Consider the following 14652-nt stretch of genomic DNA (forward strand, 5'->3'; position numbering starts at 1 on the left):
AACAACAAAACTGATACCATGCCATCTTGTACCTCAGATATATGCATAGGATATACCAAGCCACTGTAGGCTCCCTTGGCAATCAATAATGACCCGTAATGCATCTAGAAAGATTGCTATGTAAGCAATGTTTGACGCCCACAATCTACTAAGTATCTCACTAAGATCAATTTGTGTGGAACATAGTGCATATGTTATAGCGTATAGGATGCACCATTGGGCAATGACAGACAAAAATCTCCTACACCTGCAATGTCAAATGCAACCATCGACCAAGTGCACACAACCAAAGCTCCCACTAGAAAATGTGTTGAACCACTCACGATGTGGTGTGACATGGAAAATTGCATCCTCATCAAGCAACCAATGGGCAGAAGTGTCACCTCTCAAAGACATGTAAGAAGAAGGAACGCTAAAGGCAAACGTGACATCACCATCACTGGCAAATGAAGCCACCGCTCTAGCATGTGTCAAAACCTCATTTGCATCACACATATATCTCTGATGTTGTCTCATACATCTGAAACAACGGTGCCTAATGTGCCTGTGTGACCACAATGCCAACAATGCAAGTATCAACAACTAAGAGATCGCCGTCTCTCACTAGTCATCATTGTCGACTCTAAACTGTCACACATGTCAACTGCCATAAGTGAATGTCAAAGTGGGATATCCCTCGACCACTACATAATCATGAAAACCATGATCAATCACATCAAAATTGATGCTTGCATATGCATAAACAACTCCACAATCTGCTATCTGCAAGCATACAATCTGGGACAAACAACTTAACCGAGTGTAGCGCATAACCATATATGCAAGTAGTGAGCAACCATGCTCAAAACACATCCCACAAGAAAACTGCCTGCAAAGATCTACAAAAACTACTTGTGATCTATAGCCACACGAGCATATGCAACTAACAAAACCTATCAAAGTGGGAGTTAAACTCGACCATTAAACCATCAAAGAGTAAACTGTAGATACAATCAAAACATGGTGAGAATCTGGGAAAAATCAGGCAGAGTTTCCCTTGAAAATTGAGTTAAAACTCACAAAAATTGCATAAAGCATGAATAGACACTCGCTGTCTCAGCAAACAGATCCACAAATGGTATACATGTAGCACTACCAAAAGCCTAGCAAACTGGCTCACTCTTGAACGAGTGGATCTATGGATGATTGCACCTATCCAAGAATGTTGTAAACATATGAATCTACTACCTGCGAGCTATACCCAACTCAAGTTGTATCTGTATATGCATATATAGCATAAAACTGCACAAAACCGTGCTAATAACCACTCTCTATAATGACCCACATTGTCATACATGAGCACTACATGTGCCACATAGTCTGCACTGCAAGAAATGTGCAACCTGTGAGTAAAGCTACCTCATCAATTGGAAAGCTCGTCAATGGAAATCCGGACACATAGCACAACCAGCCACATGTGGTGGTAAACACCATCCAAGAGCCAAGCATGCTGGAGGGAAACCCGCTTCGAAATGGTTTGTCGGAGTTGCTATGCGTCTAAAGTGTGTTGTTGAAGGGGGAAAATGGAGCATCGTCGAAGTCAAAATAATTGTCGTCTAGGGGGGGAGGGTCGCCAAGGAGACACTACAGAGCTTAGCTGCTCAGAATGCAAGCTAGAGGAGAGTTGATGCTGCTCTCGCTCGATCTATCTCCAAGTAAGTCAAAATCGGAAAGTCGGGGTACCGGGGATGTTCGTTGGAGCAAAACTGCTCCGGAATGGGCATAGGAGGGTAGTCCATGGTGAAGCTACACTAGAGGATATCCAAAACCACTCTCACTATGTTGAAGCCGAGAAAAAACGCTCGATGCCAACTTTAACTGCCAGACGAAAGTGCACCAATGCCGTAGCTACCAAATCACTGAGTTAATGCCGAGTTGTAGAAGATTGTCAAAAGCCGGGATGAAAACCGTTGCGTAGAAACGGCTCATCAAATGTCAAATCCGAGAGCTCCAAGAATGTTGGGCCGATGTCGAAGGATGCCCGGACTTATTCGTCGTGCTCACACACACCTGTCGTCTCTTTTCTATGCGACCAAGAGAGCTCGAAAGCAGGGATTTTATTAACATGATCACGAACACATGAATACATTAATAATGTTGAGTGATCACACATGAAAAATTCATGATTACGTTAAATATTAATGTAACCTTCCTGGTAACCTGCAAAAACCACAAGCCGATAAGCACGCCGGGCTTTTATATGTTCCTGGCAAGCCCGCCGAGAAATTTGAAAAGCCCGGTGGACCAATTTGTATCTAGTGAAATTTTTGTCATCGTTAGCATTTTGACTAGGCAAATCCTTGGGGAGTGTATCCTATTGCGGAGTATAGTTATTTCTCCTTGTCAGTTGATGTAAGGTTACACAGTCATAGGTCCTAAATTTTGGGTTGAATGTGATTCTTTATACGATAACCACTTCTTAAAAATAACTATCATATACCAAAGGCAAAGGTATGATGCCAAACTAATTGAATCTCTTAAGAGTCATGCTCAGTGCAACAAAGCCATTGGTCCATAAAGGGGGTGAAGTTGGTCTTAAAAGATGAGCATATTTAAAAAATGAATCATTAGTCAAGGGTTGGATGCCCGATACTAGTGTACTGGGCATATAAAGATCCTTGAAGTCTTGCATTTCCCACCATATCATAGGTTGTAATTGATGTATATTATTTTTCATTCCACAATATAAGAGCCACAATCCTTAATTAGGTGAAAATAACTTTTATATATTCGATCAAATGTATATGGGAGCTACAATCCTTGATTGGGTAAAAGTAGTTCTCAAGTGCATAACTGTAATGAATATTTCATAGTTTTGTTTTATGCATAATGTTAAATAGAGAGTGCATTGTGTTGTGTGAAATATTGTTGATGCAAGAGGTTGAAATCATACATGTTGTTACTTTTGTTTTTGTTTTGCAAATGATTATCATCATTCCAATGTATACGTTGATTATTCTATGTTGCATTTGAAAATAAGTAAGCAACTAAAAAACCCTAAATCACTACATATAGACAATGTGAGGTTTTTAAATGTGTCTTATTGTCTACAAATTGCAGAGTGCATAAAAGTAATCCTCATGTGTATAATTGCATTGAAAAATTTATAGTTTTGTTTTATGCATAATGTCAGACAGGGAGTGCATTGCAAATCACACAATGTGTAAATTTGATTGCTTTCTTAATGAAGTTTTAGTTTTAAATGTTATGAAAAGTAGAGAGTTGTTTTTATTATTGAATATGTAGTTCTTATGCCTTCAGTTATTAATGCTAGCCATGGACCAAAATGCCAACACAAGTGGTACGAAGTCAGGAAAGAAAAAAAAGCCCCCAGCAAAGAGTCGGAGTTTGCTCACAACATATGTGGTCGAATGGCAATGTCAATTATGCTTCACCACAAAATTCGGTGGTGGTCCACGTATTAGGGACCATTTTTTGGGTAGCTTAAAAAAGAGTTGTCACAAATGCGATCATCCTCAGGCACCTACAGTTGCAAAGCGTTTGAGACAAGAGCTTGCAAAGAAGGGAGGCAAGAGACATTAGGTAGATGAGTCTATTATGGATGCATGCCAAGAGTAGCCAAAGCTAAATACCAATCATGATAATCCTATGGTGACACCAACAAACACTACACAACCACATGTGCAAGGAGATACAATACCAAGCAGTGTTTCTTCTAAGTGCCACAATGAGGTTGGGCTTGCGCAAACGAGACAAAGATCATGACACCAAAGCTTTTGAATGTAGATGCTTGAAGAAGCACAAAATGCACGTGCAAAAGTAATTTTTTTCACTAGGAGTGCATTACTCATGGTTGACAGCCATCATTGAAAACACGCATGGAAAAGAATTGGTGATTAAGGTCCAAGAATTTCAACCCCTTTGTATCACACGATACAGAATGATCTCTTGGACAAATTTACGTCGAAGTAAAAGAGCGTGTTTCTAAAATAATTTTTGGGAATATATCGCTTTCAGGATGCACAATTGTTAGTGATGGTTGGTCAAATGGTCAAAGAAGACTATTCAGTGATCAATGTTATTGACTCTACATCCTCTTGCAATGAAATTTTGGGTGCAATGTGCAACAAATTCAAGCTTTGAGAGGAATTGGAGTATGTCCAAGTATGTTCATAGCACAATTAGCAAGATTATTAGTAGACAAAGTAGCTTACATGTTTTGTAATGAAAAGATATTGCATCATGTCCTAAGTTCTGGCTATGAGAAAGAAATGCCTAGTTGAATCTATGATTGTCAAATCAAAGATGAAGGTGAGCTCAATGTCAATGTATCTCAGTGCACGATAAATCAAAGAGAATCTCACGATAGATGTAGATGATTCAACAAAGGAAAACAAAAAAATGTATAAACTCAAAACAAAACAATGAATGCACAGATTCAACATAAGATGAGCTAAGATTGCAAATACAAGATATAATTGAAGCTTATATTCTTCAACATGTTTTGACTGTATATAGTGTTGTTTTGAGGAAAAATTACAATGTATATTGTTGTCAAGGGTGGTGTTCTAATTGTGCGTCTTCAATATTGAATATTTCTAATTGCACTAGGGGTGTCTTGATACTCATTTTCCATTCGAAACATATAATATACTCCTTGTGTTTCTTGTGAACAGATTCCATTGACTATTGTTTTGCATTGATCAAATTAAGAAAATTAGGTGATAATAATAGCCACATGCCAATGTGTAGTATCCACTCCATCCATCAAAAGTCTTGTAGCATCCTTGTCATTGATTTTATGAAGATGCATATGAGTGTGATGCAGGCACTAATTCTGGATGTAAAACCAGGTGACTTATGTGTGTCCTTGAACATGCGGAGGATTCACTCGTTGTGTCAAGTTTTGAACGTTTTGGCTTAGGCGATCAAGACTTTTTTCCATTCTAGCGTGTGACTCTTGAGGTGTGTGGGTTACTTCAAGGATCCGTGTTATTTTTGCATCCTTCTCTGCTAGTTGTGTTGTCAAATTTTTTTCCTTTTTCAAATTTAAATTGGCACCTTCAACCTTGGGGGGTTCACTATGTGTAAGACTACCATATCACATGTATTCAACACATGTTTGTAAAACCTCTTATTTGTGAATTTTTTAAGGAATATAATGTACCCTTTTATTTTAAAATCTGTAAGTTTTTTTAAAATTTGAAAAAATAATATCCTTATATATGTATCTATATGTATCTATTTCGGTAAGTTTCAAGAGCTTAACATACCCTTTTGTTGAACTCACATGATAGGTTACATTTTTCTTAGATGACCTCCCGAGCCTTCAACTATTAGTGCCAACTCTTCTCATGTTAATGTCGCACAACTCTCCTTGATATCATGTGTGGCCACAATTGTCTCTTTTGAGGAGAAGTCTACTAGACATTGTTGGGCAAATTATGTGTATAACATGTTTGCAAAGTACAACACACAATCTGCTTTTTTGGTGTTGGTACTTTGATATTTCCACCAACCTTTCTCTTTTACTGCGTCTTCACATGGCCATATTGTCTTAATCATTTCCTTGGTCACTTCTTTGTTGATATCTTTCCATCGCATGGTTTGGATTTGCCCATTTTGATAGTCACGTTGATTGTTGCGCAAACATGCCGTGTGCTAGAGACTTCATGCGTTGAAAACCATTAACAGTCAATTGGTGTTGATATGCTGGCACTGTTTGTGCTTCACATGCCTGCTCTTCCTCAGCCATGGTGTCTCATAACTGCAATTAAATGTTAAATATCTTTCTCTCAATCCACTACTCTGTAACTCTTTAGTTTAAAGTGTTTATAAACCATGACAAAACCACGTCACACCAAAGATATCAGAATGCTTTACAATAGACAACTCAACTGGCTATAGAAAATTGATCCAAATATACTTCAACTCAAACACTTTAATTGAACACTAGACAACTCAATTGACTATAGACAATTGATCCAAATAAACAACTCATATGAACAACAATTCACGATCAATTATAGATGCATGGCTCAAACAAAAAAATCATATGGCAAATCATTTACAATAATCAATGGCACCCTTTGAAAAAATTTAAGTTGGATAAAAAGAGAGGTCATTGAACGGGATTAGGGTCTGCCTTTAAATGCTCTTTAGAGAATAGCAAAATATCACAAGAATTTATTCTGGCTTCACGCTCTCTTAACTTCATCCAAGTGTCCACCTTTGGTTGAATAGCTCTGATAGTATCTTAGTCTGGGTAACAAAAACTTCATCCAGGAAGTATACTTTTCTAGTTGCACTCCAAAAGTCTATTGACATCTTGTACAAAAATCCTAATGCATATATATCGCTAGCTTTTGTGTATGCATCTGAACACAACGGATCATATATCTCTGGAGCAATTCATGGCTGCTTTGACATCTCATGTTCTCTTGCTTCCTTTGCCTCCAAAATTGCAAACGAAGACCGAGCCACATTATGTACAAAAATATTGGACACCCGCTTGGCTAGGGTTCTAAGCATCATACCCCAATTAGTATTGCCGATGCTAGGTTTAATCGTGTGGGTAAAGTCTAACATTACATTATAGGGACAAAAATTACAATGCACTATGCCAATAGAGTGAGCAACCGCAATGCCATCAATCAGAGCGTGTAAAATGGCTAGCATTTGATCAATTACTCCTTTGAGTCGTGCAATCTCTATCTCTGATAGTTGCTGACTTACATGCGGCAAATTCTTTCAGCCATATTGAAACCGATGCAGGCAATGCCGAAACGCGCCTTGCAAGAAGGGCACGGGGCACATGAGGTCTCCCAATGAGCCCCCATTATAGTATGGGAAGAGTGTGATCCAGAGGGCCTCTATAGTAAAGCCAATGCATCTAACTATAGAGGGGTGCAATTTTTGCGTGCCTTGCTCTGTTGGAAGCTACCAAACTTTGCTTTTATCCCTCCCTTGTAGAATTTTTCTACGTAAGTGATATGCTATGAAAAGAAGGATCGCTTTTAATATATAATTTGCAGACACCAAATGAGCCTTCTCCAATCTTAGAACCTTCTACCAGGGCTTTGTGAGGAATGCATGTCAATTGTGCACACTTGGCATTCTATGCTGTGTGTATCAATGTGCCAGTGCCGCTGACAATGGACATCTGATTTGCCACCGATGGCCCCCTATGCATCTTGTGCCCTCTTGATTCGCTTTGGCAAAGTGGATTGATCTTGGACTTTTAATTACTTTATCTTCACCTTCTGCTTCTCCCATTGTTTGTCCCACAGCTCTACTTTGTCCATGTTGCGAGTGGGAGGGAGGTCTTCTTTCAAGTCTCTGTAGCACACCTTCATACTACCAAGCACTGTTCTGATTTTATGGTGCGGGTCAAATTCCTTGATCCGTGTTGGCACTAGTAACTCATACCCGCCTTCTCCACACAGTCTGCACTCTATGTTCTCCCAAAAACAACTAATGAAATCTCTAATAAAGATGTTACTATCATTTATTTACTGGATTTGGACAACTGCACACAAGGAAATCTATATGCACTCCTTTCAAATAGCCCACATGATAATTTTCCTTTGTTTAGGTATCATTTTTTCACTAGACAATAAAAAAAACAATTTAAATACAATTGCATAGCACACCGACGGTCTCACACATGTTAAACTAGATTCAAAATATCAGGTTAAAGACATATAACACTTCAAAAAACTATCTTAAATCATAAAACATTGATTCACAATAGTTTTCACAAACCATGACGATAACACAAATAAAATATATTGACTCAATGACTTAGTCGTTTGGACAATACGGGTTAAAAGTCTAAATACTTAAACAAATTGTGTTACATCATAATACATGAGTTCACATTTTGCGCCTTTACACTTCAAAAAATAAGGTTACAATAGAAGACATTTGCATCATCTTCTCAACAATGAGATGAAGAACACAGCCAAATTGATATTTTACCAAATTAGTATTATGATGATAAGTTTTAAGATAGAAAAATCATACAAATTTAGTGCAGTTTTAACAAAAAAATCAAAAATTTAATATAACTTCTCATCAAAAGAAAAATTTGCATATATATCAAGAGAAAACTTAAGGTTTGTAATGCATCTATCGCCAACACCCATTAACTAAGCAATTTTCAAGGTTTCAAACTCAAAAGCATCTTTTACTTTAAGCTCATTAAAAAAAATCTAATTGGACTAAAGTTTATCTTTGATAAATAAAAATACAACATGTGTTGTTTGTGGGATATGGCATAAATCAATAAATATGGCTTGCACAACCATCAAATAGTTTCACCTTATGTAATAGAGTTATAGATGTAGTATATATGCACCATAAGACATTGCAAAGTTGGGTAAATATAATGTTTCATGTAGGAGTAGATTCAAGGAATGGGAAAAAAATATATAAATAGTTACAATGAATTATTGCATGCACCTTCCTTGTTTTATTCTTAGATTAAAGTAAAAATTGTAGTGAAACATAGATTGCTATTTCGTGAAGGTGTTTTACATAAGGGTAGTTATTATTGAGGTTGTACAAAAGTGACATGTTATAATTTTTTGTGAGTACTTTGAATAACATTTTATAAGTTAGCAAAAGCATTTTTGGCCCGCTAAAAGCCTTAGTGCACTATGGGTGAAGGTTGTCCAATTTTGGGCTATCAACACTTTATCATCCTTAGAAAAGAACAAAAATAATACTCCCAAAATCACTTTCTCGCAATGAAGTGAGGATTGAATGCTTCCACTTTATTCCCTATGCGCATGCATTGTTGCTGCACACGAGGACAAGCGTTAGTGCTATGGTGCTACCGTCATTTCCATTAAATGCGATCTCAGCATGCGTATCATGTTGGAGGCAGTTGGACGACCTAGGTGACCTGTGCTTAGGTTCGTGAATCGTCACCGACGACGTCTATTGGAACTTGCAACACACTCAGCCCGTGTTTGGCTTGCTTTCTAAAATTCTAAGCCCTGCTTTCACTTGCTTTGGTTGTCTTGCACGACACTGCAGACGGGCTGAGTCAGCTATTGGCGCATGTGTTGCATTTTGATTCCACTGTGTCGAATGGTGTTGAAACCCATGGGGGGTCTTGCGCTTACCTTGGTCAACAATGAATCAGTAGGGATCTTTTGCAAGATGGGATGAGGATCTTTTCTCTCTTTTCTTCCTGCTCAGTTCGACGCTGGACTTGTGCCCCACTACCCCTGCTTTCATTTGCTTCCTCATCCTGCACGGCAAGTGAACTCTGCTGATGATTCCATAGATGGAAAAATTTCATGACTTCAACAAGATGCAAACCGTCTAGTGAATGAATGCAATTTTGTTGCACGATGAACTTCCCAACACTCTTTTAGCCCGGTAAGTGAATTTGAGGGCATCTTAGAGAGGAGGAGGAGAGATGGTTATGATGTGGAGACTCTAACCGGAATAAAGAGGGAGAAGGTTGGTGGGCCAAGGGGTAGGATAAGAGCAAGCCACCATGTCTTAGATTTGTATAACAGAAGGAAGCTAATGAGAGATATCTAGCTATGAAGGGATACCAATATGTGTCAAAGCAAAGCTGAAGGAGAGATAGTGAGCACTTTGCAGCTCCTTTGAGAATCGATACGTTTGTCCAAATCTTTCTCTCTACACAGATTAGAGGAGTACTTGAAAGAAAGAGCTTCTAGTAGGAGGCTTCAGGATGAGGACAATACATGGTCCATGGATATGGTTTCTGCTTTGCAATTGGCCAGCTACGTCAGCTCCTGGAAGCATACCGAAAGGCTACGACGGTCGGTGCATAAAGGGGAAATGATCAAGCCTATCAATGAAGCATCTTTGGCAAAATGATGCACACAGCAGCCAGTCTCTATCTACCCTTCTATAGATGGACAAGATGAAGATTTTGAAGCATAGAGATCTGGTTTTGGCATATCGTGGTGGAGGCTGAATGCTCATCATGTCAACAAGGATGACTCTTCCATGTTCTCTTATGCAAGTGATGGGTGCTTTCCAGTGGTATCAAAACACAAGAAAGGGTAACGGCTATTGGTTTCACTACAGATAAAGGAATGGGACAAGTATAATTTGGAGGGATCTTTTACCTCATTCGACTCCGATTTTGAAACTGTCTCTTTGATGGTTGAGCCTGAACCCTTTCATGACTATACAATGGATGATGTTGCAGGCTCTTGAGTGGAGCTTGATAGGAAAGAAACATCAACCCAAAATGTTCAAGGACCTCGTTGGGTAGTCCATGGTAGCCCAATCTCTGTCTAATGTTGTATTGAGAGGTAAAATTGCTCCAGTCTACCTATTCCAAGGTCCAAGGGGAACAGGGAAAACCTATGCAATGAGGATTTTTACTGTTGCATGTCTTAAGAAGAGCCCCGGTCTTGCGAAACATGCAAGGAATGCTCCTCTTTTGATGACGGGAAAAATTTGGACGTCAGGGAAGTCAATGCTGCCAAAAAAAATGGGATTAAAAGTATGAAGCTTCTTCTCAAGAACATATCTCTGCCACCCTCGTCTGAGTATAAAGTCTTCATCATAGATGAGTGCCATGCTCTGATTGTGGATGCATGGAATCCCTTCTTGAAGAGCTTAGAAGAGCCCCCTAGCCATGTGGTTTTCATACTTATCACAACAAATGTAGAGCAGTTGCCTCGCACGGCCCCTTCTCGGTGTCGGCAGTTCCTGTTTTCAAAGATCAAAGACTCTGACATAGTTTCAAGGCTTCTGAAGATTGCTTTTTTTGGAAAGGATTGACATAGAGTGTGCTGCTTTGTACCTTATTACTAACAGATCAGATGGTTCTTTGCGGGATGCTTAGATGACACTATATCAAATCAGTTTTTGTAAGACAAGAGAGCTACTCTCTCAGTTGTGCAGGAGCTAGTTGGGCTGATACCTGAGAAGAAGCTCATAGAGTTTCTTGAAGTGGCATTGTCACCAGATACATCCAACATTGTGAAGGCAATCAGAGACTTCATGGAATCTGGAGTAGATGCCTTAGCTCTAATCTCTCAACTAACCACTCTGATAGCCAACATCCTTGCGGGCAATAATTGATCCGCAACTTAGATTTGAGTTGTTCAGTCCAGAAGAAAAAGCTCAAGCGGAGGCCTACCTGGCATTGTCCTCACATCATCAACATTTGTCACCAACCTGGGGGAATGACTGCAAGGTGCACTTTTCTACCAACTAGCGGACCCAAATGAGGGATGCTTTGGCTATGTTCGTCTTGTGATCCCCTCTAGAAGCTCTCACTCATTTAAGGACTAGAATGGGACTCCCACTTTGCATCACCCTCTGCTATTTCCTTCTCGTTGGTGTAAAAAAAAATCATAGGGCTTTGTGTGATACTGGTACAAGTGAATAAGGTGTTGCATTTGAAGGATCTGTCTGAGAAAACTGAAAGAATGCAGCAATTAACCATGTGGTTCTATATGTGCAAGACCTGAGCTGCCTTTATTGATCATCTTCTACTTTTCTACCATGCTTAAGTCTGTACAAATATGCCCATGGATAGCATCTAGAGGAAAGTTGTAGACAATAGTCAATCCAATGTGATCAAGCAGCTATTGCATGGAGAGGCTAAGTTGGTGTTGCTTTCTGTCACTGAAGCTCTTGCAGTTTCCCACTTGGAATTTAGGCACCTTGAGCACAATTTTTAGGTAGAGAAAACAAGAACAAGCATTGCAAAAGCATTTCAAGATGCCCTATGATGTTTGATTGATTTAAAAATTAGGTTGTCCTCAACATCTATAGAAGATATTACTTGTCAGGAGCAACGGAGCCCCTCCTTCTCCAAAAACTTGGAGCAACCAATCAAACCAAAAAAGGTAGTATCCCTATCCAAGGGAGAAAACAAAGCTTACTACATCTACGAGCATTGCTTGTTGCAAGAGCAAAGGAGCCATTGAAGTGCATCCTTCAAGATGTTATCAAGCTCAAAGTTCGGAGTGCCGATTACATCTAGTCATTGCATCCACTTACTGGATCCAAGGAAATGGAGGCACAACCTTGAAGTTGAGGAGAACACATATACTCAAAGGTACATCATAGAGCTTCTAACAGAGAGCAAAGTGGTGTTCTCAAGGATAAAATTAAAGAGGTTGTAACTACTTTGGGAAATAGAATAGCAAGTGTCCATTATGGTCGGGCAACAAATGCATTGAGTTTGCAGAATATCGATGATTTGGGTGGAGATCATGGTGTAGATGCCCAATCAAAGGACAACATTGAGAAGAATAGAAATGGTGAGCATGGGTTCTCTCCTAGTCCGATGGAAGGCAGTGGCTATGGCATTGTTGTCGAACGAGATGGATCGGCGGACTCTGAAGCTCAAGGACTGAGTGTCCTATGCTAGAAGGGAAGCAAAATGTAATATGGCAAGGGGAAACACCAGAGGTTAAGAAGGAAGAGGAGAGGAAGGCTACTCCTCAAACTCGTACCATGTGCAAAAGGAGGAAGAACCTAATTTTGAGAGTTGTGTATCTAAATGAGAATCTTCTGTAAATAAGTTCTTTACCATTGGATGTGTTGTCCCAATGTGAGCATGCAAATTTTTAGCCTGGGCTTGTATCCAACTTTGGGTTTTTTGAGCTTGGCAGATCTTCCAAGCTTGTCATGTATAACAAATGGACACAAGTTGGACCAGTCATTCAATGTCGTGGAAGTAATGGCATGGTACAGTACAAGCACAAAGTGCTTCTTATTGTAGAGCTTTGTGCTAGAAACATTCACATTCCAGATGGCCTTCTCAATGGAGCAGATGGGATCTTTAGAGGAATTACAAACACAACTACAAAGCAAACATTATGGATCCAATTTTAAAACACCAAGGACAATGCATTAGATATGAGCATAAAAAACTCTACAATCCTTTGATATACTCACAATGGACACCAATAAATAAAACAACTTGTGTTTTTCCACACTATCACAAGGAGACAATTCCCAATACAATCAACACGTGCAAGAACAATCCACCATGCTAAAGGGTTGACACTAAACGCTCTAGATTTTAATCTAAATAAAATTAGATTCGTAAGGATTGACTTACACTACTCTCTAGCACTGACCATATCAAAGTAGACCAAGCCATTTTGGAATAAATGTACCAACTTTGCACACACTCAAGGTGGACTCTAGCTCGTGCAACCTCCACGAGCTCACCCAAACTCACTTCATAATACAATCCCTAAATATTGTCTCTTTCCAAAAACACTTTCACAATTTAACGATTGATGCGCTTAATGGCTTCCTATATTCTTTTCCTTCAAGAAACCAAACTGCAAGCACACCAAAATATAAATATACCAAGCTGCAAATATATTAAATCTTGTGTCCCCTTTGTGTTATCTTTATTTTATAAAGAAACAATTGGCATACAAAGACATGAAGTGATCTTTACCCTTGACACAAAAATATTAACAACAACCATCATTGCCCTCCTTTCTTCAAACACTATCTAATGTTTTGTCCCTTTTAGGAGAAAAATCTCCTTCAATGATCCTAGGTGACTTCAATGTAGACACCAATTTAAGGAGCCCAAACTACACAAAACTACACGAACTACTATCATCATTTACCTTCCACAACCACCACAGGGACTAACTACAGATTTTGGTCTGACCATTCTAGCTTATACCTTCTCTTCTTATATGCCTGACCATCCCAAACCCTTCATCCTCCCTGCCTTCCAAAACATACCTTCCATAACCGAGGTAATTCCCCCATGTGGTAAGTACTATTTTGTAGAAAAGCTAACGCACATACCCACCTTGTGTGGTAAGGTACCTTGATATTGTCGTACAATACGGCACAAGGTACGATACCACACAATGCACACACAACACAAACACACGAGTCGTGTGGTTGGGTATTCTACTATTGTTGCACACTACAATACATAGCTTGCTCCCACATGACCACCTTTCTCCTCTTGACGTACCTACAAAGGTATCTCTCTCTCTCTCTCTCTCTCTCTCTCTCTCTCTCTCTCTCTCTATATATATATATATATATATATATATATATATATATATATATATATATATATATATATGTGTGTGTGTGTGTGTGTGTGTGTGTGTGTGTGTGTGTGTGTGGAGCTCCGTCTCTCTCCAAGGCTCAAAAAATGCTACCCCGGGGGTCCGCGTGGGCATGCCTATTTATTAAGTTGCGGGCCCATCAAGATTTTTGTTATTCCTGACGGGCCCGTCATTAATTTTCTATTTCCCGACCGGGCCCGCCGAGAAGAACAAAAAGCCCGGTGGGCTTTTTGTGGGTTGCTAGGTCGCCCTTAATTGGCTTCATTGTGATCATGTTAACTATCATTATGTTAATATGATAATAACACTTAGTAATTACAAGAATTTTTATGTCATTACATAAATATTAAGTCTCTGCTGCTCGCAAGCTCTCTCCCTTTCTCTTTCTTTCCAGTACTCTTTGCTTTTGCTCTCTCCCATGTGTGTGAACACACACAACCTTAAATAAAAAAGGCTCCTTTGTCAAAATCTATGTATGAGTGTGGGTGTGTGTGTGGATCACACACACTTCCTCCCCTGTTGATTGTAAGATGCCCACCTTCAACTTGCCTTGAAGTTGCTTTATAATGTTGCTCTATGC

General features: G+C 39.3%; 2 pseudogenes; both read left to right on the plus strand.

Annotated features, from left to right (window-relative positions):
- The first annotated feature begins 8870 nt into the window (after nucleotides 1-8870).
- On the plus strand, nucleotides 8871-11507 carry LOC147425849 (protein STICHEL-like; annotated as a pseudogene).
- Nucleotides 11300-12813, plus strand: LOC147425850 (uncharacterized; annotated as a pseudogene).
- The last annotated feature ends 1839 nt before the right edge of the window (nucleotides 12814-14652 follow it).

Source organism: Adiantum capillus-veneris, chromosome 24 (genome assembly GCF_014529385.1).
Source record: "Adiantum capillus-veneris isolate H3 chromosome 24, ASM1452938v2, whole genome shotgun sequence".
Lineage (NCBI taxonomy): Eukaryota > Viridiplantae > Streptophyta > Polypodiopsida > Polypodiales > Pteridaceae > Adiantum > Adiantum capillus-veneris.